Source organism: Lichenostomus cassidix, chromosome 4 (assembly GCF_008360975.1).
Source record: "Lichenostomus cassidix isolate B80296 chromosome 4, HeHo_3.0, whole genome shotgun sequence".
In the NCBI taxonomy this organism is placed as follows: Eukaryota; Metazoa; Chordata; class Aves; order Passeriformes; family Meliphagidae; genus Lichenostomus; species Lichenostomus cassidix.
Window position 1 is genome coordinate 3,268,689 of NC_139484.1, and position 25,869 is coordinate 3,294,557.

The 25,869-nt window shown below is 43.2% G+C and overlaps 1 protein-coding gene across 2 annotated transcripts in view; it reads left to right on the forward strand.

Moving 5' to 3' along the window:
- MAML3 (mastermind like transcriptional coactivator 3) overlaps nt 1-25,869 on the forward strand; it is a 242,736-nt gene that overhangs the window by 125,158 nt on the left and 91,709 nt on the right. The window lies entirely within an intron of this gene.

The following is a 25,869-nucleotide window of genomic DNA, read 5'->3' on the forward strand; positions in this document are numbered from 1 at the left end:
TGGTCTGTGTTTGTTTTTTCTTAATTATTCTTTTCCTCATTCAGAGGAGTTGTTATCAGTCTCCTTGAGCTGTGTGTGCATACGTGGCAAGTGGTGGCAGGAAAGAGTTTTAGTTTAAGCAGCATAAAAAACTTGACCTCTCCCCAAACAGTGCTGTGTTGAGGGACACACATTTCTTATTCAAGCGACACAACTTGCATAATCCTGTGTGTTGCTGAGGGTGAGGATTACAGCCTAAATTATATTGGCACCTTTCAGAAAGTTCTCAAAGTAGAGAGCTCCCATTAGAGTTACTCGGAGAAATCTGCATTGGTGGTGTTAGCAGTTTGCTGCAGGAGAAGGTTTCAGTGTTTTGCACCAGCCAGATGCTGAGAGAAGTACAGCAGAGCCAGGGTATGCTCAGCTGTCTGGTCAATCAAAGGAATTTGAAAGTCCAAATTCAGTCTGCATCACAGAAAAGATTCCCTAAAGAAACAAAGTAATGCAAAGTGAGCAGCATCTGCCCACCTTTTCTCTTTTTTTAACATTGATTAAAGCTGTCATAAAGTGGAAAAATCCCCATTTTTTAATGGTTGCAGAGAAGTTTTCTAGAAGATATTTAATTTGTCAACGTTACACTAAAAGTAAATATGACATAATCTGCTGGAAAAAACATTATTTTCACTTTCGCAAATAGTGATGTAAATGTTAAATTTGCTTTTATTTCCCCTCCTTGTTTTTTAAAGGGAAAATAAAATAATTGGCCAGATGTCTTTGAGATTTGATGATAGATTACACAGTACAGAAGCTTGACACCTGCTAGAAAGTCTTCTTTCTGCAAAAGCTTTTATAATGTAACAACATAAATTCATCTATCTACGGTAAACTATTTTCCATGCCCATGGGATTCTCACATGGTGTAAGGATTCTACTGAGACTGCTCGCCCGATGAGCAGAAAATGTACACAGGTGGCATTTGCAAAATCCCAACAGAGAGAGACTCTAGTTGGAAATAATAATAATTGAAAACATTTTTAATTTAGTGAGAGCCATTCTCAAAGGCATTCCAGCAACTTACTAGAAAATTACTGCTACAATAATAAATAACCCAAATGGCTGGGCATGGGTTAAATAATTGAGGATCAGGAGGTGGTGTTTTGCTGGCATGCTGTGTTTCTTGGCATTGTTTTGAGAGTATTACGGCTGCCCTCCCATGAGAAGGGTACTCATTTCCTATAGAAAGGATGAAAAGCTCCCTCATTTTCTGAAACACTAAAGGTCCCATGGTTTCCAGAAACTTGCCCTAGTAGAGCTGTGATCTGAGAGTTGAACAAATAAACCTCACTTGTCCCTGCTTTCCCTGTGATTTGGGACTCTTGGCTCTAGCAATATTTTGCACAGTGAAGGAAAGAATTTGTTGAGCTGAATTCATTAATTATGGGCCAGATTTTGACATTCCAATTCTTTGCTTATCTATTCTCAGACAATGTAAAAACAAAGCCAAGGTCTTTATAATTCTGATTTTCTTTATTGACAGTGTGCTGTAGCAGTGATCACAGTGTGCCAGAACAAAAGTGGCATCATCTAGAAGTAGAATTAATATTTTGCTTAGAACAACTCTGATGTGTTTGTGTTTCTTTAAACATAATCTAGGATGTTAAAATCCTTTCTGTCAATGAGATTTAGGCATTAGTCTTTAGAGAATTCTTGCTGCAGTTAAGAATTACATAACAATCTGATTGTTATGGATAAAAATAATAAACTAGTAAGGATTAACAGAATATTTGTCTAGAAAAAAGGAGACTGGTTGTCTTGTCTTTCTGTGGGATGTGTAGAGTAATGCTCTTTCCACAGAGACCAAAGCTTTTGGAAGAGAAGGGATTGAAATGGCTGATTTAATATAGCTTCATAGAATAAATGTTTTGACTAATACCTTCCCCAAGACATTAAGTAAATGGTAAAGCAGAGTTTCTTTGCTGTAGGCTCTTCTATTTCTATGGAGGTACTTCCATTAATTCGACTGCTTGTTGCTGAGAAATACTGACTTACTGAAGCAAACTGGGCAAAGGGCTTCATACATAGAACATTTTTACCTACTGTTGGTCTCTCTCCATCCCATCTCTGCTCTTTAAAAGTCCTGTAGAAACTCTGCATTAGAGGTAGTTTTAAGTGAGGATACTGTGATGTTTCTGGGGGTTTTTTATTTCTTTACTCGTAGTCCTGCTATCAGTATGCTTCTTTAAGGAGAGCTGTACTAATGCTGTTCATTCTCTCTTTAATGTATTGCTGCTTCATTGCAAGATTACTGTTGGCACCTTAGGGCTTGGTCTAGCAAGAAGGGCCAAGAGGAAAATAGACACCTTGAGACCTGTTTTCCAGCTCCCCTGAGAAGGGTAGATGGATGGAAAGGAGGAGCAGGGAAGCTCTGGAAAGAATGTTGATCTCTGCCTCCTTCCTCCTGTAAACCTTAGTACTGGAAACTTCAGTCTGTTTGGTCTGTAAGTCTGTCCATCTGAGACCAAAATTATGGCAGGTATGAGTTTAAAGTAGCTTTCTATCATCCCCTCTTCCCAGCCCCTAATGCAGTGACAGCCAGGCTCTGATTTCACAACACGCCCACCACGGAAGCACAGAGGCATGAAGGGTCAAGAGTCACTACAGTAAGTTTTATCAGACCCAAAGTTTGATTGGGTGAATCAGGTAAATATTTAGCTGTCCAGCCTGTAAACATCATGGAGTGTATGATATATAATATATGCCCAGGTAAACCACCAAATGCCTGGTGGTTTACCTGGTGCCAAATGTCCTGGCAAATGCCAGGACAGCCGTGCAGGGTGTTCACTGCCCTGAGCCAGGGCACAGCAGAGCCCCAGCCGCAAGAGAGCCAGTCCGGGTAGGGGCTGGCCACGGGAGCTAATGAGCAAAGAAAAAGGACATTCTCCTTTCTCTCCCTTCTTAAAATCAGTGCTGGCTGATATTCCTGTTGTTACTGACACATTTCAGGAATAAACATCAATAGGAACTAGGGATGCAGAGCTATTATCAGCACAGTCTTTGTGTACTTTTGCTTCCTTCCTGTCACATTTTCTTCTGAGAAGGCTTTTCTGAGAAGATTTCTTCTGAGAAGACTGAGACAAGTTTAGGCTGCTTTGCTGTTGGCTCTCTTTGTGACAGTCCACCATCATGAGATGCTTTGTAAACTGGAATGAAGATGAAGTCCTGGAAGACAAAGTAATCAAAATGAGGTGGGGTGGAGGAGGCTACCCAGAAAGGGCAACTCAAATATTCCCGACCTTTGTGGTGTTCACAGCTGGGTTGTGGTTGCACCTGGTTCCTAGTGGATCTGAGTCTTCAAAACTGCATGTTATTTGCAAAATCTGCCAGCTTCCTGTCCTGAGGTCATTCTGGCCAGCAAGGAGCAAGAAGATAGAAGCTGCTGCAGGTATTAGCTGCCAAAATGAGGCAGCCCAAAAGGCTGCTCACTTGGCCTACCTATAATATCTGTTGTGGTTTTGATTTGCAGCTGTTACTCAGGTAGGGTATTTATGTAAAATATGGATCATAATACAGAATTATATTAATAACAGGACTTTTTAAATTCTGGAAACTCTGGTTTGGAGTGATCACTTGTTCAAATTGTAAGAAAATAATCCCTCAAGTTTTATTGGAAGATCTTTCAGGGAAAGCCTTGAACAGATTTATATTGTTTCTTCCAGTCTGTACAACAGTGCTGCCAATAGTTTCTGTGCTTGCTTCTGAAGTAGAAATGCAGGCCAAACAATGCAAACCTTGTCACTTCCATGGGCAGAACTATCAACCTGGCCACTAACACAGATGTGCCAAGGGAAACATCATACTTGCATGGATTTTTTTTTTAATTTTTTCATTTTCTTGAAGCTTTCTACAAGATTTCCTTGTGTGAAACAGATGCAAGGCAGAAGTACAGCTGATCAGATGGAAACGGGATAATTAGCAGAGAGCTGAAATGTGTAGTGAACTTGCTCACACATCCACATGCATCCACATCAGCACACATCCCCTGTGATCTCAGAGAGGGGAAAGAAGCTGTTATAGGAAAGGAGATATGTGATGGTGTTTCCTGTATAAGAACACTTCTGCAGCTTGTCCAAAGAAGCATCAGCTGGAGTTCTGTGGGCCACTGTGAAGCTGGAGTGATTGGGAAGGGATTGGATACCTGCCCCATAGCTGGGTGAGGTTTCCTTTGGGCATCAGTGTTAATTGTCTGTGAATAGCATGGCCTCTGAAAAATGACTTTGAAATCTGAGTTTCAGGTTGACGTCTGAGTTTTGATTCCTAAGAAGTTACCCTTGCCAGTTACTGGAATTGCATTACGCTGATTTATTGATTTATTTTCTTTATTGTTACCATTAATACCCCTTCCTCTGATCATCTAAATATGCAATAGAGAAAAGAGAAAGTATACGCTACTGGATGACCTTAAATCTACATTGTAGGATCTATAAATCCTGGTGTCTCAGGCCAAAGAGGGCAGTTGTTCTCTTTAGTTGGTAGAAAAAAGCCTGGTGTCCTGATCAGCCACAATCCTTTTCATAAGTGCCAATCCTTTCAATCTGCTGGCAGTGCTCAAGACACCAGGAGCATGATGAAAATGGTAATTGGTTTGCTCTGCTGACATGGAGACCAATAAAAACCACCTTGCAGGCCAGATCCTTCTTATGTGGCACAGGCCACGCTCAGTCCTCAGCGTCACTGCCATTGAAACACTTTGGCTCTGTCACACACTTTATTTGGGGAAGTACCAGAATCCATTTTGGAAATTATTTCAGTGAGCCATTTTAGGGTGAACCTGGCACTGTTTTCACTTTGTTTTAAATGCTGTACTATGAGTTGCAGGAATCTGAGGAGATGGTTGAGATACAACACCAAAGGTTCCAGCATGAGACAGGGCAAATGACCAAAAGCAGGGATATTTTCAGCTCTGTGTGTCAGTAACGCAAAGGCCATCAATCCCTAGTGTACTTCCCAAATTCTGCCCCCGGGTCTCTCTCAGGGTGTTCTGCAAAGTTCTTTCCAATAGCATCTAATTTGCCTCCATTCTTCAGGCTTCTTAAAGAGCCCAACCAAAACCACATGTAGTCAGCAGCTTCTGATGTGAGTTTATTAATGCTTAGGCATATGATAACATTCTCATTAGGTACCTTCAGTGAAGTACAACTGGTGATTTGCCATTTTCGTGCACTGTTATGTGGTTGATTTTTGTGTGGTTAGTGACAGTGAATGCCAGTTGCTGATTTCAAGGCTGTGACTGTTGGTATGAACTGGCAGGACCAAAAATCATTTCCAGAAATGTCTTTCAGTTTTGGGGTACCTGTTCCAAGGTACTTGGAACCTTGTGCAAAGGTCTGATGTGCAGAAATCTGATACTTGGCATTTTTCAAAACCTGGCTCCTTTATATGTGTAACTGAGGCACACTTAATATTTGAACTGTTCTGGAAATGAAAATGTATGTGGTTGCTTTTGGTGTTTCGGATTTTTTTTTTCCCTCTCCTGTTTCTGTAACTGACAAGCTAAAATTCCACTTCCCAGGCCAGCAATTGTGTCTTCTGTAGTGGAGCTTGTACTCACCCTACTCAGGACCTAGAAACCAAGATTGGAAATGACAACTCCCATTCCTTACTCTTCACACCCCCACTTTCCCTCACTGCCCTTCTACTTCCCGGAGGCAGAGCTCACCCATTGCTGCTTGTAACCGGGTGCTTCCCTTGGAGGCCTGGGACTGCATTTACATTACAAAACATTTAGTCTGCATGTTTGGATTTATAATCTGATGAAACCTAGCTCCACATTCTCCCTGGAGGAAATGAAGCAGGAAATGGCATCTTCTCCATTTCCTTTACCTCAGCGTCACCCTGTGCATCTTCTGATGAGATGATACTGTGGTTGAGGAACACTTAGGGCATTTTTTCTTTCCTCTAGTTTTTCTCCTGACAAATGTAATAGCTGTCTATCCTTCCATTTATTTCCCCTGAAAGTGTTAATTATAAGAATGTCCAGCATTTTTATCTAAACAGATTACAGACATTGGATGTATGGCAATTTATTACACTTTTCTTCCACAATATTGATTAATAGGAAACTATCTCCATTGTGTAGACCTAGGTTCTGGAAAAAGCTATTTTATTCTGCGGAATAATCAGCTTAAACTGTAAATGTACAACTATGCTGTCATGGTGCATTTTATTCAAAGGGGATGGGAAGGAGGAAATTCCTGTTGCTTTAAACCTTATTGTGTTCTTTGTGTGTTTCCTTGAATCGTATCTCAAAGATGGAAACCAGTCAGTCCCTTCAGAGGTACCATTTCAAATCAAATAGCTAAATATGTTTTAGACAAGTAAGAAGTATGTAATGTATGCCTTCAAGTAAATGAATCTTAAAAAAATGGTAGTAATTTCATCCTGAAATTAAAATCTCAGTAGTGATTCATCTTCGGTGACCCTGTCTATGCATCTATTTTGTCACTTGTGCTGGTCTGTGTCAGAGAACATGTGTGGTGTGGTCCAGGGCCGGCTCAGTGCCCAAGGAGGTCCTAGGCTGCAGGGAATAAGCAAAAACTAGAAGTCACTGAAATAAGATGGGAGCTGAGGGGAGGCAGATCTTGAACAAGCTGAAGGGATCCTTTCCACTGGATCCTTTCCTTGAGTCCCAAAATATTTCCTCAGTGGTTCACCAGCAACATATGGGAATTCAGTGGGTGGCAGATCCTCTAGTTGCAGTGCTAGAGTTAAGAGAATAAAAATAACCTCTAGCACACCTTGTGTTATTAACTGCCTGGTCTGTCTTTCATGGTGTAGCTCCCTGTGCATCTCAAAGCTGAGGAATTGATTAGCAGCTCACCAACATGAGGAGGCAGGAAAGCCTGTTGAGAAGTGCAAGGATAAGCAGTATACCAGGATGCAAAAGGAGACAGAAAAGAGCCTCGTCCCCTGTTGTAGTGGGATGACACACATGTGTAGGTGATTGTGAGATTGCAAAGCCCTTCTCTGAGTGGAACAAATGCTGATATTCCTTGTAGGATGCTGTGGCTAGACCTTCCCGCAGGACTTCATCTGCAGCTTCCTCTCGCTGCTGAATGTAAGCAAGTGGGAAATCTACCTTTCCTGTCAATCAGAGCTTCCCCAGTAACAACAGGACAAAACTGGCAGGATTCTTGGCAGTTTTGCTGCTGCCCATAGGGTACTGATTGTCATTAATGAGTCTTATTGATTTCACAGTGCAGCTTCTTGGGAGCAACAGAAGCCTGTCTGCAGACACAGAAACACAAGCACATCGGTGGGTCATATTTGGGAAGTTATCTGTGCAGTCACAAGGGCTGGGGGTTTTGTTGCTGTTGTGCTGTTTTGTTGAAATTAAAGGCTAGATTTTGGCAGCAGTTGATTTTGAGAGCCACATCCTTCCCCACTCTCATCAGGAAATCATTCCACTTACAGCTGGTGAGTAGGTGAGTGGGTTTCTCAAGCCCTCACATAAACTCTGTTCTCAGCTGTAAGAGAGTGAAGGAGTGACAAGAGCCTCTTGGGGATCTTTGGGTCTGATGCTTTCAAGACAGCCTGGTTTTTGTTTGTTTTGGTATTGGTTAGGCTCTGGCTGCAGCATTGCTCCACCCAGGACAATTGTGCTCTTTGCCCTGTCTTCTTAGTAACAGTCTTTGTTCTAAGGTGTGGAAATTAAATCTCTAGATTCCAAGCCCTGACTGAAGAGCAGTATGTGGAAGGATTCCCCCTTTACCTAGACATTATGTCTTCAGCTCATCCTTCCCCTTGCCCCAGCTCTGGCAAGGAATGCCAGCAAAAACAAGTGCTGTTTGTTTGTTTGTGTTTTGCTGTAAAACTGAAAATAGGAAAGTTACTGTGCTTTTTTGTTTTAAAATAAACAAAACAGATGTTTCCTGACACTTTTACCCTCTTGGTTTAAACTCCTAATTTCTGTCAAAACACCCATCAGGCAGTCACTCTCTAACTAGCTGTATTCAGACTGCCTGTGGCATCCTGTTGCCTGCCCTGAGTTTGGAGTCCACAGGGGTGTTGCAGCTCCGAGAGTAATACTAGAGCCGGAAAGGTGGGATTTTGGTATTAACTCCATCCTCTCCCCACAAGTTGTTTTCTTAAACTGTAAGAAAATAAATAAAGAAGCAGTCTCCCCTGCAGACAGCCCTTTTCAAAGCTAGGCAATGCTTCCTCTCCCTGCCCTCCTCACTGTAGTGCGGAGAATGGCAGTTTCTCCCAGTGGGAGTGATGGCAGTCAGATGATATTCATCCTTCAGTAATCAGCTCATTGGCACAGCCCTCAACCTTTCAGCCTGCACTTTTTATCACCACGCCGGATTTCTGACCTCCCTTCTCCCATTGGTTGTGGTGTTCCCCCCGCCTCCTGTCCCCTGATCCCAGGTGATCTCTATATCTAGGGACACGTGGGGTTATTCGTTCTCTTTCACCCTGGAACCCTCTGGAATAAACTTCTGGAATATCCGGCTGATTGAGCCTCTGGATTCTTTGTCTCTGGTAACGCATGAGCTATCCGGCTCTCTGGGTGAGTGAGAATCTGTGCCTTACACTGGCACGGGTGTGAGAAGGGTCTTTCTGTACAGCACCAGAGCAGTGCTGGCTGGAGTGATCTCTCGATAGCCTTAGAGACACTTTCGGTAAACGCAGAGGCTTGATTTCCACCCCTCCTCCCCCCCCCTGCGTTAGCAGTCAGATGATATTCATCCTTCAGTAATCAGCTCATTGGCACAGCCCTCTACCTTTCAGCCTGCACTTTTTATCACCACACCGGATTTCTGACCTGTGAGAAGTTTGCATTGAAGGGACAGCTTGATCCCTAAAGCCGTTAGCCAGATGCCAGCCCTGGCTGAGGCAATGGCTGGGAGCTCTGGGCATGGGCTGGCGCCAGATGTGTTCTGCCAGCCTTGTCCTTCGACATGTCAGACTTGGCCCAGATTGCTGGGGACTCAGCTCTGAGGAGGACAGGTTCACCCTCAAAGATTTTTCCCCTGATTCCCAGCTGTACACACAATCCCTTCCCTGCAACGTGGAAGGGAGAGGATAGTTTTAGCCCCCCACACCCTCGGAGCTGCGCAACACAGCTAGAGGCAGGATGCCGAGCCTGCTGGTTCACTGGCTTCATATGCTATGGCAAATCCCTTTTTCCTAGGTTCCTGAGGGTAGCTGTGGCCACAAAAAGTGCTTGGAAAACTTTCCACATAATTTGCAAAGCCGCCCTCAGAGTGAGGCCATCTTACAGAGTCTGTTTAAAATTAAAGAAAAAAAATATAAAATATAAAATGAAAACATTCCCTTGCTACCTCCTTTCCTTATCTTTCACTTAAAAGTAAAGGAAGTAGAACATTTTAAAGCAGCTTTGTTTCTATGGATTAAATGAGTTGAAATGGATCTTTTTCCCTTGACTTTCTGCCCTCAGCCAGGTAAAGAGCAGGTCCATTGAAATATTGACTATCATTAGTCTGAGATTTGGATTTTTTTCATCTGTCAATGAAGCACAGATCTTTTTTTGGTTACCATCAGCCCTCTATCATAGCTGCTCCTGTGTAACACTTCCCCTTTGATATGACAATGACTTTGTACAGGGGAAAGGACCTTTACCAGGAGAAGAAATGTTTCAAGAATTGATGAAGGGTGAAACTAAATTGGCAGCACATAATTTAACATTAAAAAAAAAAAGAAAAAGGGAGTAGGGAGGAGGAAAGAGAGCACACCTTGGCATGTAGATGAAGAGGGAGGGAGCTCTGTGGGGGCAGGAGAGCTAACAGGCCAGCTTAAAGCCCTCCTAACAATGTGCAGTTGCTCTCCCCAGCTTGCCCATTGATTTCCTCCTGCCCTCCACAGGCCTGGCTGCAGTGAAACCTCGTGTCTTCCTAGTGATGCTGAACCGAATCAGATTTTGCTTTTAGTTGTTCAATCAAATTTTCCTTCCTTGAGCTTAGAAAGCACACTTGGGACTTTATAGTAATTGCCTCCCCACGCTGAACTGCTGATACCTTTATTGGATTGGCATAGGGTTTCAGAGGACTGTGTTTAACATGCAGTGAGCCGCAGCAATGCAAACAGCTCCAGTGTTTAAACAAGCATCCATTAGTCCAGGAAACAAGACAGTGCCAGACCATTTGGTGCTCTTTAGAGCTGGCAGCTTAAGGGGAACGGTGCAGCAAGGTTTGCCGGGAGGGCGGGCAAAATGGGGGAGTCATAAATGCAGTGTCAGGAAAACAAGCAAAGCATCTCTGTAGGTTTGTGAGAAATGAGCTGCGGAAGGGGGGAACACTTGCGGCTGGGGACATGTGCAAAGCTCATTAATATCTCATTATGTTCGAATTGCAGTCTCCCAGCAGATTGGCATTAATGTGTGATGTGCTTGAGGAAGGGGCTACAGGAGAGCAGCAGGGATATTTTAAGCAAGATTTTTTTTTTTTCTTTTTTCCTTTACATTGAAGAAGCAGAAAAAAATAGTGTGTGCTAGCAAACCATGATGTTTTGTGCATCAGCCCAATACAGTGCACTTCATCAAACAAGAAGAGTGCTCAGTTGGGCTTATCATAGTACCCACTAGCATCTTTTAATATTTCCAATAAACCTCCTTTATTTTCAGCACCACTTAAGTCAATTGTAAAATTTGGCTCAGTCTGAAACTTCCAGCATTTGGCATCTCAACCCAGGATTAATTCTCCCCACCCCCAGCTGGAAGGACTGAGGACTCCAGAGTGTACTTAGACATTTTTTTCCCTCCCATAAGGTTGTAGGTAGAATGATGTCCAAAATACTTTTTCTCATGCTCCTATACTGAAATAGCTTTTGTTTTATCCTTAACTGGAGCATTGCAATCATTAGCTTATCAGCTGATAAGCTGCAGTCATTAGCTTATCAACTGACATCAGTGCCTGTACTTGCTTCTGCAGGACCACATAACATTTTTCTGATAAGATCTTGACTGCCATGTTACTGGGAAAAAGACCCATTAGTTTTAGGGCCAGTTATTCCTTGACTTTCTGTACCTGAATATATAAATCCTCTTAAAAAAGAAAAGGCAACTCCCATCAATGGTTTATCCAAAGAAGAACAAACGGTCAAGGACTTTTTGTAGCAGGATCTCTCCTCCCTGTAATCCCAGTTGCTGAGTTGCCTGATTTATCTCTGTAAACTTTCATTGAGAGTCACAAGAGGGACAGAGAATGTTCTTCTTTTGTATCCTGCAGCATTGTGCTTTCGTGCAGAAGTGTTTTACTAACATATTCCAAGAAAACCTATGGGTTTTGCTTTCCTGCAAACACCTACTCATTCTGCGATTGCATACAAAAATCATTTTAATAGATGCTGTATTGGAGGAGCTGTTTATAGCCAAACTGTAGGAAAATCATTCTTCTTCAACTCCTTTTGTGCTACAAGAGCAAAACAACAGTTAAATTAGTCCTGATTCTCATGAATTGCTTGCAAGCCCATAGATCTTGGTCCAGACTGAGTATTATGCTTGAACTTTATTGCCCAGGCTATTTGTTACGTGTTTATCCCTCCTAAGTAAACTTTCTTTTGCTTTTGTGAAACAATATTGGAGCCCTCCAGTGGCCAAATTAATCATTCTGGGGAATGGAGCTCAAGTTCTGCCAAGGAGGTTGATTTTTTTTCCCTTCCCTATTAAAAAATTAATTTGGTGATCTTTTTATATTCAGAATTTATGTGGAGTTAATTTGAGTCACAGCACCGTCTGTGAAAAGTAAGGCAAGCTAGGAAAAAGGAAAAATAGTCTCTTTGCCTGTCTAGGATCTCCACATATTTATTCTTCTATATTTTCAAAAATCTAATGAGTTTGTTGTTTAAATAAATTCTATTAGATTGCCTTTTCTGAGAGGATCCCAATACACGTACAAGGCAGAGAAAATGCATTTTGAGTATCATGACAATTCATATTTCCTTAAGTGACTTTTATCAGTTCAGTGACTTTTTATCTATCATGTGACTGGTCTGTTCTCTAGCAAAACCTAATTTTTCAACGCAACATCATCATTTGTATCAGGGACCTCAACATACTGAAGATTTTGGCCTCAAGGCTCCCTCATCTGTGGCTCCTGCTGATGTCTTTCACTTTCCAAGACCCACTCTCTGTATATGAAAAAATAGCTTTTATTTATATTGTATGCATTGTATATTAGTGAGAGGAGTTCTCTTTATAAAGGATTTTGAGACCTAACAGCTAAAATCACTTACTTATGTTACTTATGCCTCCTCACGTTTGGTGTGGTAGTTATCGCAGTTCTTCCTTCTTCGAAATTGTAATAGCAGTCTTTCAGAACCCAAAATCATGTAGGTAGGTTCTGGTTGTGTTGGAGCTGCAAGTTTTGGGAGGAGGTGGGGGCTGAACAGGGGAAGAGGAGAAAGTATGGTCAATTGGTTACCTTCTGGTAGGAAGACCACAATCTGGCATTTAGTCCATCTTCAAAAAGCAGTAAAGCAATGGATTAAGGTTGTTATTTTGCACCAGCTCCTCTTTATTTATGGACTACTGGAATTGAGTTTGTGCCACATTGCATTCTATAGCTGCTACTTTGCAAAATCATATATTATCATCAAAATGCTTCATAACAAGAACACTGAAAATCTGGTAGAGGGAGGGTTCTGTTTGTTTTATTTTAGTATAAAAACCTTCTAAGTTGCTTTTCTTCTACTGACACTGTGGGTAGAGGAACAGTTGTACTGGGTCATCTCAAAGGGACATTTAGCCCAGTGTCCTCTCATCAGTGAGCAAGCAGAGTGTCAGAAACAGAGCAGGCACACAGTCAGACTTCCCTGGCACATCTTCCAGCTATCCCAAGTCTAAGAACCTCTTGCTGAGCCCATCTGTACACAGTTTGCTTTTGCAGCCCCCTGCATATGTGAAGAAGGTTTCTTCTTGTTCCTGAAGAGTGGGGTGAAAATGAGGAAAGCCAAGAAAACTGTTGTAGCAGAAGTTTGCACTGCATATGGGGGGCATGCTATGCAAATTCCTCTCATCGGCAGTAGCTGGAATTCCTGGAGCAACCCTAGGCATTGTCTCCTTTCATCTTATTCATGTGAGTTTGAAAATTGCTGGAGGAGATGAATGCCCAGCCCCAACTGACTTTTTGAGGAAACTGCTAATGAGGTCAGTTTTTCTCATGGCTTTATCCAAGACCTGTGAACACCAGCAGAGCTGTGAAGAAAGCAGTCAGAAAGATGGGGAGAGGCTGCTTGCAGCACTGAGGCAAGCAGAGGCTCTCTAGCTGTCACAACAAAGGCTCATGCTCTAAGGCTGCCTTGCTTCTGCAGCCACGAAACTTGAGGCTCACACTCTGAAGCTGTGAGATCTGAACTGGGACAGGAAAGGGAAGAAGATGGGACTGTGCAAGGGGGAAGTGAATGTTTCCCACCTTCCTGAGGCACATTTCATACCCAGCTCCCTGCACCCTCACATGACTGCGCAGATCTGTGATGGCACCCTGCCACTCGTTTGTCACAGCTTGCTCTGGTTGCTGCTGCTACCCGGGTGAGAGCTTCAGGGCTCTGCAGAGTGCTGGGAAAGCAAAGGAGGCAGGGACTGGTTGAAACTCTTAGGCAGCAGCACGAGAGCAGCTTTATCCCCACGGGGGATTCCTGGATGCATGCCTTTACTAGGAGAAGTTGGAGGCAGGAATTCCAGAGCACACAAAATCTGCAGCCCTCCTGTGCTGAGACCAAGAGGAGAATCTCTGCAGTTCTGTGGTTTAGTCTGAATCCTTACGGTTTGAACCTCTGCTCCACAGTGGCTGCCTGGGAAGACAGTGTTCTAAAGAAGGGCACTGTGCCCTGTTGTGTTCCCCTGCAGCTCCTTAGGGAGTTTTTATCCAGGGCCCACTTAGTAGTTCACTGTTTGGTATCATTTCCAGGCCCTGTACAGAGAGAGCTTAGTTTAGTAGGTTATGCTGCTGCATAGACATATTGGGAACACTCACAGGAAAAATATCTGCTTTAGTTTCAGGCATTGCAGTCCTTTCTCATTAGCAGGGTGAGGAGAAGGCTGCCACTACTTTACTGATGAGTCAGGAAAATCCTCTATGTTTACAATGTTTAATATTTCTAATATGATTATTGCAGGCCTAAATTTGGAGTTTGGCAATACCAGAAAGCTTTTTGGTTTTGGAATAAAAATAAAAGAAAGAAAATAGCAGTGACTTATGTCCCCAGACATAAGGAAATCACAGTCCCCTGCAAATCCTACAGGCATCAGGACCCACACTATTCAAGGTTGTTCTCGGCCTCATGTCTTCCACCTGGCATTGAAAAAAAGTCAGTCTCAGGCAGCTGTGCATTTTAAAGCTGGGCCCTTAATGTAATTCTGAAATATGCTAATTGCCAGGATTTTGTTTTCATTTGACTGTGTTGAAAAGCTTAGAAAAACCGAGGAAAAATAAAGGAGTATTGTAAATAGCCCTAGGAAGAACCTCAACCTGCTGCCCATGTAATTTCCTTTAAAAACAAATTTTTGTACTATGGGAAGTTTTATCACACAGCAGATTTGCATATAGGATTTCACACAATCCTATATGCCCAATATCTATGTGATTTTACATCATTTTTTTAGCATGTTTGCTCATTGTTACAGTTGTTACTAATGTTACTACAACTGTCATTAAAGAAAGTCGTGCTTGCTTACCCCAAAGCTTCTCTACAGTTCCCTGTGTGTCTAATTAAAAATACTTTTTTTCCCTTCTCTATAGACTTTGCTTAGACCATCATGGTTGTAACACTATTATTTATCTGGGATTTAAACTGACAGCTCCTCCTGCTAGCTCTCCTCTTCTCCTTGCCTCTCTTAAATAACCCAGAAGTGATTGAACCTGTAAATTAGTTACTAAGCAAGAACTTGGAGCTGCGCAACCTTCTTTCCCTTGGCAAGGCACGAAAGTAACACTCTTTCCAAGACCAAAGGTAATATCATAATTATAGGCCAAACTATGAAGATTTCAAGCTTACTTTCTTAGAGTTAATGGGACAAAACTGAAGCCTATGGAAATGAAACTGGGAGAAAGACCAAACCCCCACAGACAGAAGTCTTTATTAAACACGGATGTTAACAGCACAATTAGTGCCCTAATTGTGACTGGCCAAATAATGGTGGCTTGGGGAGGGTCCAGATGGAGGCATTTGACTGTGGATGCATCCTTTTCCACTAGTTACCAAAGCTCCCTTTAAGGTCAGTGAAAAGAAAAAGACACTTCTGGGGCATGATTTGTCTTATTCCCATCTTGGCCTGGTATAGGGGATATGAATTGCATTTTTAAGACTGCAGTGACATGACCTGGTTTTGCCTGCAGCTTTCTTATAGTGCCTACAAGAGTTCCTAGACTCTGTGTCCTGTTCATAGTTCCCCCTACACATTCTTTTTCCTGAATAAGAAAAAAAGGAGACACAAAAGCATGTTGATCTAACAAGATGTAAGATATTTTGTATTCCCATTGGCTGGGGACAGGATTTGGATTTGAGTCCAGTTCTAGCCGTGACACAGACTTAATAGACAGCTTTAGGCAGCTCCCTGCTCTGTTTTCTTAAGTAAAATGTAGAGGTTAATGTATGTTTGCATCTGAATGACAACATTTAAGTGATAAATTATGGCCGGGCTGGAGGAGGGGGGGGTTGGCAGTTGACACGCAACTAGGTTTATTTTTCTTTTTAGATTCAGCTCACCTATGTTTTTCTCTGAGACCAAAATCCGCTTAATTCTGGTAGTAGCCCAAGAGTACTGTCTTCAGACTAACAAATTCAAAGCACTTAATACTAGGTGGCTCATCATTCCTACAACAGGAGAAAAAGGAGGAAAGGAGAAGTCTTTGAAAAAAGGAAAATAAGACTAGTGGAAGCCCATTATACGAATTCACACTGGCTTATAATGTATTTCTATGGCTTATCTAACTGTGAGCTGTGATGTTCAGTGCTTCATACCTTCAAGGGGTTTAGAAAAGAACTGTAGTGTTCTGTGTGGCTTGGTCTTTACCTAAAACAACAGCAAATCCTTTTTTTTCTTACGTTTATTTAGCACTGTTGAGGACACAAACTCTCGGTGGTGAATGGGACTTGAAGTCTAAAATTAATTTTAATTAGTTGCTAATATACTTTTAGTATGCATAGATTGCTGAGATTAAAACCCACGTGAGTATCATGGGCAGTGACTACACATGCATGTGTGCACTTGTGTGGAAAAAGCAGGGATTTTTTTTTTTTTTTACAGCAAAAGGAAAAAAACCACCTGTTTTTTGGGCATGTACATCTAAACATTTAGAGCATTATGAGCTGTTTGGAGGGCTGTTTTCAAAATACACAAATAGATAAAAGTGACTAGTGATAATGTCGTGCATGGCCACAACTAACTGGGAATGTGACCTGGTTGACAGAACAATGCCCACCTTTCTCCTGGTCATCTTTTTTGTTTTTGTGGAGAGATCTCAAAGCCTTACACACCTTTGGGATTTTACTGCCATGAGTTCAACATGTGTATGTATATTCAGAGTAGGATGGAACAGAAGAAGATGTTTATCCTGGGTTGAAGATAGATGCTATAGATGAAATAAACCAGGTAAGACCTCAGCAAAGGTCTTGGTCTGATGTTGTCATCATTGCATAAACCATTCTTTGTATTTTAGGTTGCTTAGTGTACTCAAGGTGAAGTATGTGCTAAATATTGTGCTGAATCAGGGCCTTCATTTGCTTAAAATCTTTTTCTTTACACGTCATCAGTAGACTTAAATAGTATATTTGCAGTTCATACCACACAGCAGGTCTGGCCTTGAGAGTCTGTGACTCTGGTAGTTGCTGGGATCTGGGAGACAAGACGTGCTTTTCCATTAGTTGTGCTTGTGTGCCTTTGTGGGACCTGAGGTCAACTTGAAGCAAAGGTACTGAGGCCACAAAGAGCTAAAATTTGTATGGTTTACTTGGCGATATTTAGGGCAAATCTGCTATTCAGTGCTATCTGGCCTTTAGCCCATGACAAATAGCTCTCAAACTATGCTCAGAATGATTCAGAATGTGCCTGGGTTATCCTATAAAGTCCTTTGATTCCTTGAGTCTTCACAAATCTTCAGTGATCCTGCATCTTTTTTTTTTTTCAGTACTGGCTATAACTTGTATCAAAGCCAAAAAATTAATGCAAAGAGGAGTTGTTTCATCAGACATAGTGTCTATCTCTGAAGAAATTTTGGTGCAGAAGAAATTACCTTATCAATGCACCCCTAATTCCTAGTGAAGCTAATGGGATTCACCCCGGGTGTGTTCAAGGCCAGGTTGAATGGTGCCCTAAACAACCTGGTCTGGGGTGTTACCTCTGCCCATGGCAGGGGTGTTGGAACAGAAAGTTCTTTAAGGTCCCTTCCAGCCTTTCTGTGGTTCTGTGACCCAAGGGCTCCAGTACCTCTCAGGACAGAGCTATGTGTTTTGTGCAGGAGTCTTTCAAGAACTGCCATGTTCTTTTAAACAGATATGCAAAGTCAAGACAAACAAGCAGTTCCTGCATTGCTCTTCTTTCCTAGAGATGGATCAAGCTGATTGTGCTGATCAGGGAATTGTCTGACTGAAGGAAGAAGCTGTCTCTGATATCTTTTCTATTTTGGAATTTTCAGTTATTTGATTTTATTATTTATTTTTTAAATGGTTGGTAGCTTAGCACAAATTTATTTCCAAATTCATCTGTTCCATGTTGGATTCTTTTTCCTTTCCCCAAAAGACATTTCTCATTACCATGCAAACAATTGGAATGTAGAAAAAATATGAGAATTAATTATCATGCAAAGGATTCATTTCCCTTCACCTCCCCTCCCCCTCCCCCCCCCAATGCTTGGGTCTCCTTTGTAATGCTTACTGTACTGTTAATTGTTTAACCTGTACTTAGATAACCAGCACTCTTCTAAAGGTCTTTGTCCTTGCAAAGAAATCTCCAGCTCACCTATGTGCTCAGCTAAGCTGCCCATTCAGGTGCAGGGAATGGATGGTGAAGAGGAGGCTAAATTCACCATTTTGTTTGCAGCACAGTATAACTGATTCAGGAGATTTTTCTTTTAATGTGTTAGCTGTGGAAATTTGTTAATTTGATATTTAAATTATTTTCAAGTGGAAGTTTCATTTATGAAGTTACCCCAAGAGGGTAACTAAAATGTGTTATTGGGCTATGTGGCTCTCATTTCCTTCCTTTTCAAATTGTATGAAACACTTTACTTCAAAAAGCATGAACTTGAATTTGGTTGTGTGGAAGAATCCCTGAAATTACTTAGCCCACACTGATTTGAGGAACTGGAAGGTGCTGCTTCATGCACCTATGGAATAAGTAGCTATGTTGCCATGAGGTGGTGTGTGTTGGGAGTTAACACCAGTGATGTGAATGTAAATTCAGCCTTCTGTCAGCTTCCGGTCAGTCTTCTAGGGATCATGCACTAGACAGGCTTTGGTAATAAAAGAGGTCCAATGGAAACTCACAGTGTGTGGAAACCTGTGGCGTCATCAGGGGAGTACTGTCACACCTTCACCTTCTGGCTCCTTCTTCAGAGTTTCTCTGAGAATATTCTGGACTGATATGTATGTAGATTGTGCCATGGCAGTACTTTGTGAGCAGCTGGAAGGTAATTTGCTTGCCTTAAGCATAGGAAGGGCTTTTCCCTTACAGCAGTTAGACAAGGTTTTAGTCTGTTGGTTCTGAAGTCAGGAACAGACCTCACATCCTACCAGTGCTTTAATGGTGAGGATAGCACAGACTGTGTCAGAGAGCTGCTCCTTCTTTACAGAGAACAGGAATGATTTCCTGTCCCACATGCCCCTTTGCTAGGCAGGCAGGATGCCACCAGCATACTTCACTAGCCTGCTATGGCTTGTGCCCATTGAAGGATGAACTGGGACAAGATTTTCCCCAGGAAACCATTCCTAGCATCAGATACACAGTTTAAAGAGCTAGTGAGTAGTGAATGAGTAGCTGTGGTGCATGTGCAACTACACTGGGTGCGTTGTTTTGCTGCTTCTTAGTTTAAAACAGAAGAAGTTCTTGCATTTCTTTTCTACCCTTATTTGCAGGAGTTCTTTAGGAGGCACGGCTTTAATAATCTCCAGTATCTGCTTTTTATCATTAGCCTCTCTTCTGTCCAGATACAAAGCAGACTGGGAATATTTTCCAAGGGTGAAGACTTATCAGCACAACTCCCAGACAAGTCAGTTAGAGGCTGCCTGACTAAATCCTCATAACACACCCTGAAAATGCAGCTCGTGCCATCTGCGAGGACAATTTCAGAGAGAGCAGAGCTTGGCTGCTGGGTGTGAGAGGCAGGAGTAGGCACTGCCAGCTCAGTAGTTCAGCTTGCAGGCTCTTAGCACCTTCACTAAGACTTTTGCACAAACGGTGCTGCGCTGGCACTCCCAAACCAATGAGGTTACTGTTTTGCCAGTGTTTACCCTATTGGGCCAAAGCAGGATTAAATTAGATGGATCTGAAGAGGAGTAAACCATGTAGATCATACACTTGGGCAGAAAGGCTCTTTGACAGTGATAACAGCATTCCAACTATGAAATAATTTGTGCTCTAAAGTTCAGTTAAACTTGCCATGCAATGTCTTTGCACTCAGCTTTTCTCGAGCTGCTTTAGCACAGAGCAGCATCCTTACCTGGCTGACTGAGGGCAGGTGGAGTCACAGCTTTTACCTGGTTTGACTTCACCAGTGCTTTTGCTATTTTGCTCTCATGCAGTGCCTTTTTTTGCTACCCATCTTCCCTGTTCTCTGCCTAATATCCCAGTGTGATCCGGCTCCTGCTGGTGACTGGCAGCTCTGACAGCTGGCTGGGACAGACAGCTCTGACAGGACCTGCACTGCCAGCTGTGCATCCAGGCACCCACAGCTCTTTACTCTCACCCTTCCTGTCTGACCAGCTAAAATGTGAGGAGGTGGATTGTTTTCCTCTGTTAGCTCTCACAAGTTTAACCAGTGCCCTGATCATCCTTTTATTAGTACTGGGAGGTATTTTGTTCTTCTGGTGACTGATGGCAAAAACAAAGGTGATGACAAGAGTCCCCAGCAGCCCTATGGAGGGAAAGGGGTAAAAGGTTGACACCTTTCCTGAGGCAGAGATTATTCTGTGAGCCTGCAGAGTTAAATAGGTTACTGGCTAGGTTGGCAGGATGAGATTTTACCAACTTCAGACAGATTTCTCAGCTTGGATTTCCTGCATATTTGAAACATTGCCCTGGCCAACAAGAGCTGGGCAGCCAGGCCCAGCATGGAAGAGCACAGCATGTGCTTTAAATGAGCAATTGTGCTCCAAAATCAATTTGCTACATCCAGCTTCATCCTGTGAGTTAGCAGGCATCAGTGCTATGCTTTCAGCAGCACGAGGAAATTCAGGTAGTAGGGGAGTGGTTTGCTGCATGAAATACTTCCGTTTGTTGGAAGTGGTGCTGTGTAACTCACCTCCACTTAGCTTGGCTGCTTGGCTGAGTTCAGCTCCAGCACGGGTTTTTGAAAGGCTGTCCTGTGCTCCCCATCACCTCTGTGGGACACCTGCAGCAAGTGTCACTGGGAGGCCACAGTGGAACTGATGGTCTTAACGCACTGGTGACAAGGTGTGGCTGTATGTCAGGCAGTGGCACTCTGGCAGCAATGACTTTTGAATGGCAGCATCAGAGGTGATACAGCGAGGAGGGGTGTGCAAAAAATGAGGAATCCTTTCAAATGTTGAAGCTGAATTGCTGGCATGCAAAGGGCAGTGCTGATTATTCCTTACTGATCTCAGATGCTGTTATGTCAAATCCACTTGCTTAGTGTCACTTCACAGCCACCCCAGAAACACTTCCTAAATTCTTCATAGGATTTGAGTGCAGCACAAGAAGTTAAGTAGCAAACTTGACTCAGTCTTCAGGGTGCAGGCTGGAGACTGCTGAATTGGGGTGGTGGTTGGAAGAGCTCATGGTAAGTACTTCCTGTTGGAGGTAGGAAGTTTCGTGATCTTTCTGGAAAAGCTCTAAGAGAAGGGAGAAGAAAGGTGGGGCAAACTGAGGAACAAACTGACTGATGGGAGAGAGAATAGAAGCCCTGGAGGAAGGGCCAAGACTTGAGTTCATTTCATGGAAAGGAACTAAAGGTCATGATGACTGGTGATCCAGATTCAACATGATTCAACATGAACAACTGAAAAGATCAATTTTTAACAGAAAGAGTCACAGAAGAGCATTTGGAGAAGATGATAACCCTTGTTTTTGTAAGCATGCATATTCTCTGAGGAAGATCAGCTTTGGGCTTTGGCTAATTTCTCTGCTTTCCCACAGGACGCAAAGATAGCTCCAGAGCAGAGCACGTTCCAGCAGAGCTGGGGAGCCAAGCGTGTCAGACCTCTCACAGTTGTTGCCCTTCTCCTGTATTGGAAGTGGCTGGAGCTGCCCTAGGGAAAGTCAGTGGCTACATGTAGCTGATGCACAAAAGCATCTGTAAAAGTGATGTCAGCCTCCTTATCTGGGGGCTCACAGAGAAGTGGGCCTGTGTTAAACCCTGTGAATCATGTCCAGCTTCTCCGGCATAGAGAGTATTCAGCCTCTCGACTGCCCCCACTTCCCCCTGTTTTTTGTGGGTTGTGGGTTTTTTTTTTAAGGAGCAAAGAAAGGACTGTTCTGCTGCCACAGCCCCAGTCACTCCCCATGGATGACTGGAACAGCCGCCCACCAAAGGCAGCTCCCTGGTGGAGGATGGGCTGGTGAGTGGCTCAGCTGTTGCTATAACAACAGTACCTCTGTCTCATTTCTTTTGAAAAATGGATTGCTGCTGGTGAGATGAAGCAGAGCACCTTCTCCTCACAGATGAAAGCCCTGCTGACAGCCTCCACACACTCTTATTTATCTGTTGGGTCTGTCACAGCATGTCCAAGCAGCTCTGCCGAGGATTTCAGGATGGGTTGGATTAGAGCGTTCGGGTTGGTGTGTGTTTGCGTGCACAGCCTCTGTCCCCCTGCCTCTCCTCCAATCGAAAGTCATTTAAAAAGTCAACCTGCCAAAGTTTGACCTTTTCTCGCTCTGCAATTGGAGTTTCTCCAAAGGCATATAAAGAATCGAGAGTCCTGCATCACCCTCTTGTGCTTTGGGGTAGAAAACTCCTGTGAAATGAAAATCCATCAGCCAAACATTTTGGGTGAATAAAGCTAAAGGCTTATGAGGCTGGCAAGGGGGTTGTTTTATTTTAATGTTTTCCTTTGATTTTGATATTTTCCTTTTATTTTTATTTTATGTGTCAACAGTCTTCTGCTCCCAGACATAAATCTCTCAGCTCCTGCTAATATCTTCGCATGCTGTAAAACGTGCACAAACTATGCACTCATACTAAGAAGGAGAGGGAGGGTACTTTACAAGAGACTATATTACTTCAGGGAATGTGTTTATAGAGCGAAGGGGAAGTGCTGGGGTTTTGGTCTAAGGCAATGTGGAATCCTGGTGGTGGTAAACTGCTTGCCAGTATATGGCCAGTGTAGGATATCCAGACCATCCAAGAGTTAATGTGGCGATTGGGAATGAAATCAAGATACGAAAATGAAAGTTTTCATTGAAGTAATGTGAAAAGAATATTTCTGTGTTGTACCTTAAAAAAAAGGAGATGCATCTATTGTTATGGCTCTGAATTCCCCCAAAATTCTGGAGCCAAGGTGCTTTACCACCTGCAAAGGTTGTACCCAGCATGTGGCCTTCAAACAAGCCTTTCCTGTTAAGTTTCTGTCTACCTACAATTTTTCAATGAGCAAACAAAGAAAATAAAAAGATCAGTGCCTATTGACCCCCAAATCCTAAAGTCTCTGAAGGAGAATAATGTGGAGGTGAATACTTAGAATAGATTTAATTTAATTTCTTCTTGCAACAAGGGGCAATTTCTGTATGTTTCATATTTGATAGAAAATAGTTTCCATGTCAAGCTGCTTTTTGTTGCAATGCATAATGATTATTAATATTTATATACTGGGCCTGCTTTTACTTTCACTGAAGTCCAAGTTCCAGCACATGGTGAAACTTTAGGAACTAATATTTTTGGGGCTGGTTATTTGCCACTAGATAGTTGTGATTCTTTTGGTAAACATGCATATACAAATAAGGTAATATATTCATGATAAAATAATAAATGTTATAAAACCTGAAAGTGTGAAACCATGTGAAAGCATATTACTCTTACCACAATTTTGTAAAGGATTCTTTCACTCTTGCAAAATGTAAGGAGTCAGTTCACTTGTATTCCTCAGGAGATAATCACTCTCAGTTCACTTGTATTCCTCAGGAGATAATCACTCTCACTACTCCCTGTCTTGTCATTAAGACAAACTTTTTTTCCCATATTTTCCATATAGGAGCTTTATGACAAGAAGCCTGTCACCAGGTCCTGTTCTTACTTTAGCCCAGCATTTGGTCAATATGGAGGGCTTAGGGCCACAACACATTTTGAACATTTCTTTTTTGCCTGTGCATGCCCATTGGGCTTGGTCTTGAGTCACTTGCAGTTTGGTGAATGTTTTTCTGATTTGGCAATAGTGACTTTGTAGTGACGTGGTTTCAGAGCTGAAATGGGTGATTTCAGCTGTAAATTGTGTGGGTGGCCCATTAGGAGCAATATTTAAATATGCTATTTTAACCCATTCTATCAATTGGCCACCTGCACTTGAGACCAGTTCATGCCAGCTCATGCTCTTTCTTTTCTTGCCCGGGTGCTGCTGTCCTTGTGAAGCGGTACCATTACCACCTCTGTAACATCCTTTTCTGTCTCCAGGGTCTGATCTAGGGTTGTATAAACATCAGTGGAACAAAGTCAGCTGTAGGATTCTACAGCACAGCAGATACACTGCTCAAAAAGCAGCAGGGAGCTGTAATGCCACATGTTGGTGTTCAGTTTAACACGGGTTTTTAGGGGAGGGATGCAGCAGAGGTGAGAGCCATACCATAAGTCCACTTGTGAGATCTGGTTCTGATCCTTCACACTAGTCCTGAGTGTTGACTTTCTTTCCACCTGGCTGCTAACTGGCACAGGCTGAGGCAATTACCACCTCTGGGCAAGCACCACTTGCTAGCAGAGCTCTGCTGCTGTGGCACAGAGAGATGAGAAGGTGATGCTCTCCTGCAGGGCTCCACGCTCTGCAGCCTGGTGGGTTCCTGCATAACCTGGATGGCTGATAAACCTGACTATGCCAGGCTTTAATCTAGAGACAGTGGCACAGTGTGCATTCCCACCTGCATCTGCAGAGCTTGTGGGGGCAAGAGCTGTTGCAGCTGGGAGAGGAGTGGGAACACAGTGACAGGGACTCACTGCTGGATGGGGAGGGCCAAAACAAGCTCACAGGTTTCCTGACCCCCACATTGCGGCAGGCTGGTTCTCCATCACAGCCTGCAGCACAGGGAGAGGAATTTCTTGGTGCAAAGCACTGGCCGTGCTGTTCCCTCAACCCCAGAAACTGGGGAGGGGAGAGATTCAGGGTATGGACAGCTGCTGCAGAGCTGCACAGGCGTAAATTTGCAGAATGGTCTAGGTTGAAAGGGACCTTAAAAATCATCTCATTCCAACCCCCTTGCCATGGGCAGGGACACCTTCCACCAGAACAGGTTACTCAGAGCCTCATCCAGCCTGGCCTTGAGGACTCCCAGGGATGGGGCATTCACAGCTTCTCTGAGCAACCTGTGCCAGTGCCTCACCACCCTCACAGGGAAGAATTTCTTCCTACTATCTAATCTAAACCTGCTCTCTGTCAGTTTGAAGCCATTACCCCTTGTCCTATCACTTGCAGAAAGTCCTTCTCCAGCTCTCTCGTAGCCCCTTTGGGTACTGGAAGGCACTCTAAAGGTCTGTCCGGGACTTTCTCTTCTCCAGGATGAACATCCACACTCTCCAAATTCAGGGTTTTAAGACCAGACACCAGAGGAGGAGACCAGCCATGAGGCAGAGGCTGTGGTCACAGAGCAGCTGGTCTGTGTGGCACCACAGAAGCCAAGAAGTGGAGGAATTTCAGCCTGTGGGAGGCTTGGCACACACAGGCTTTGTGCAAGGCAGAACAGGCAGCAAAGTCTCAGTCACTTATGCCAACAGTGACCCACTGGGGACTCTTATTCACATGTTAATTGTTTTCCCACATAAAAAAGCTGTTCTGCTCCAGTGCAAATCAAGGAATTGATGGTCTGCTTGGACTCAGCCTTGCCGTTCTACTTGGTACTCTGCAGAGGAACAGCCTCACCAGGAGCTTGGTGTCCCATGCATGCTCAGCTGTGGCTGGAGCAATGCCTGTGCTGACCACATCCCTCTGCATTGTGTGCTGCAAGAGGCCACGCTGGCCTGAGGGGCAGGAGAAGGGCACAGCCTTCCCAGAAACACTCCCTCCAAAACCTGGGCATGATACAGATTTGCTTGCCTGTCTTACACGTGGGATGAAAGAGGAACCAGCCCTCTGGGATGGGAGAAATAAATGGGATCTGGATTGTGAGAAGAAAGAAGGTTGAGGACCTCTAGGTTAGGGAAGGGGTGGGAGCTGCATGTCTGAGACTTTCCTACCAGTAAAAATACTTTAAAAATTGATAAAATCTTTCAGTATTTTGTCTTCTATTGTTCTAATATCAAGGATGCAAGTGTGTCCTGAAGGCGTTTGCTAGAGCTGTGACCTCTTTGCTTCCTCCCCTCCCCACTATTGTTTTTTGCCTTAGCTGAAGAGGGATGTTTTTTTTAGCCTGGTACATAAATGAAGGACTTAACTCGGGTGTGAGTGGGGAGGACTGTGGCTTGTTACAATTTTTTGCTGTGCTTCTTTAACCTGACTTAAAGCTGATGTTAATATACTATTTTTTTATAAAATTCTTATATTCTAATTTATTTGCTTTCCTGG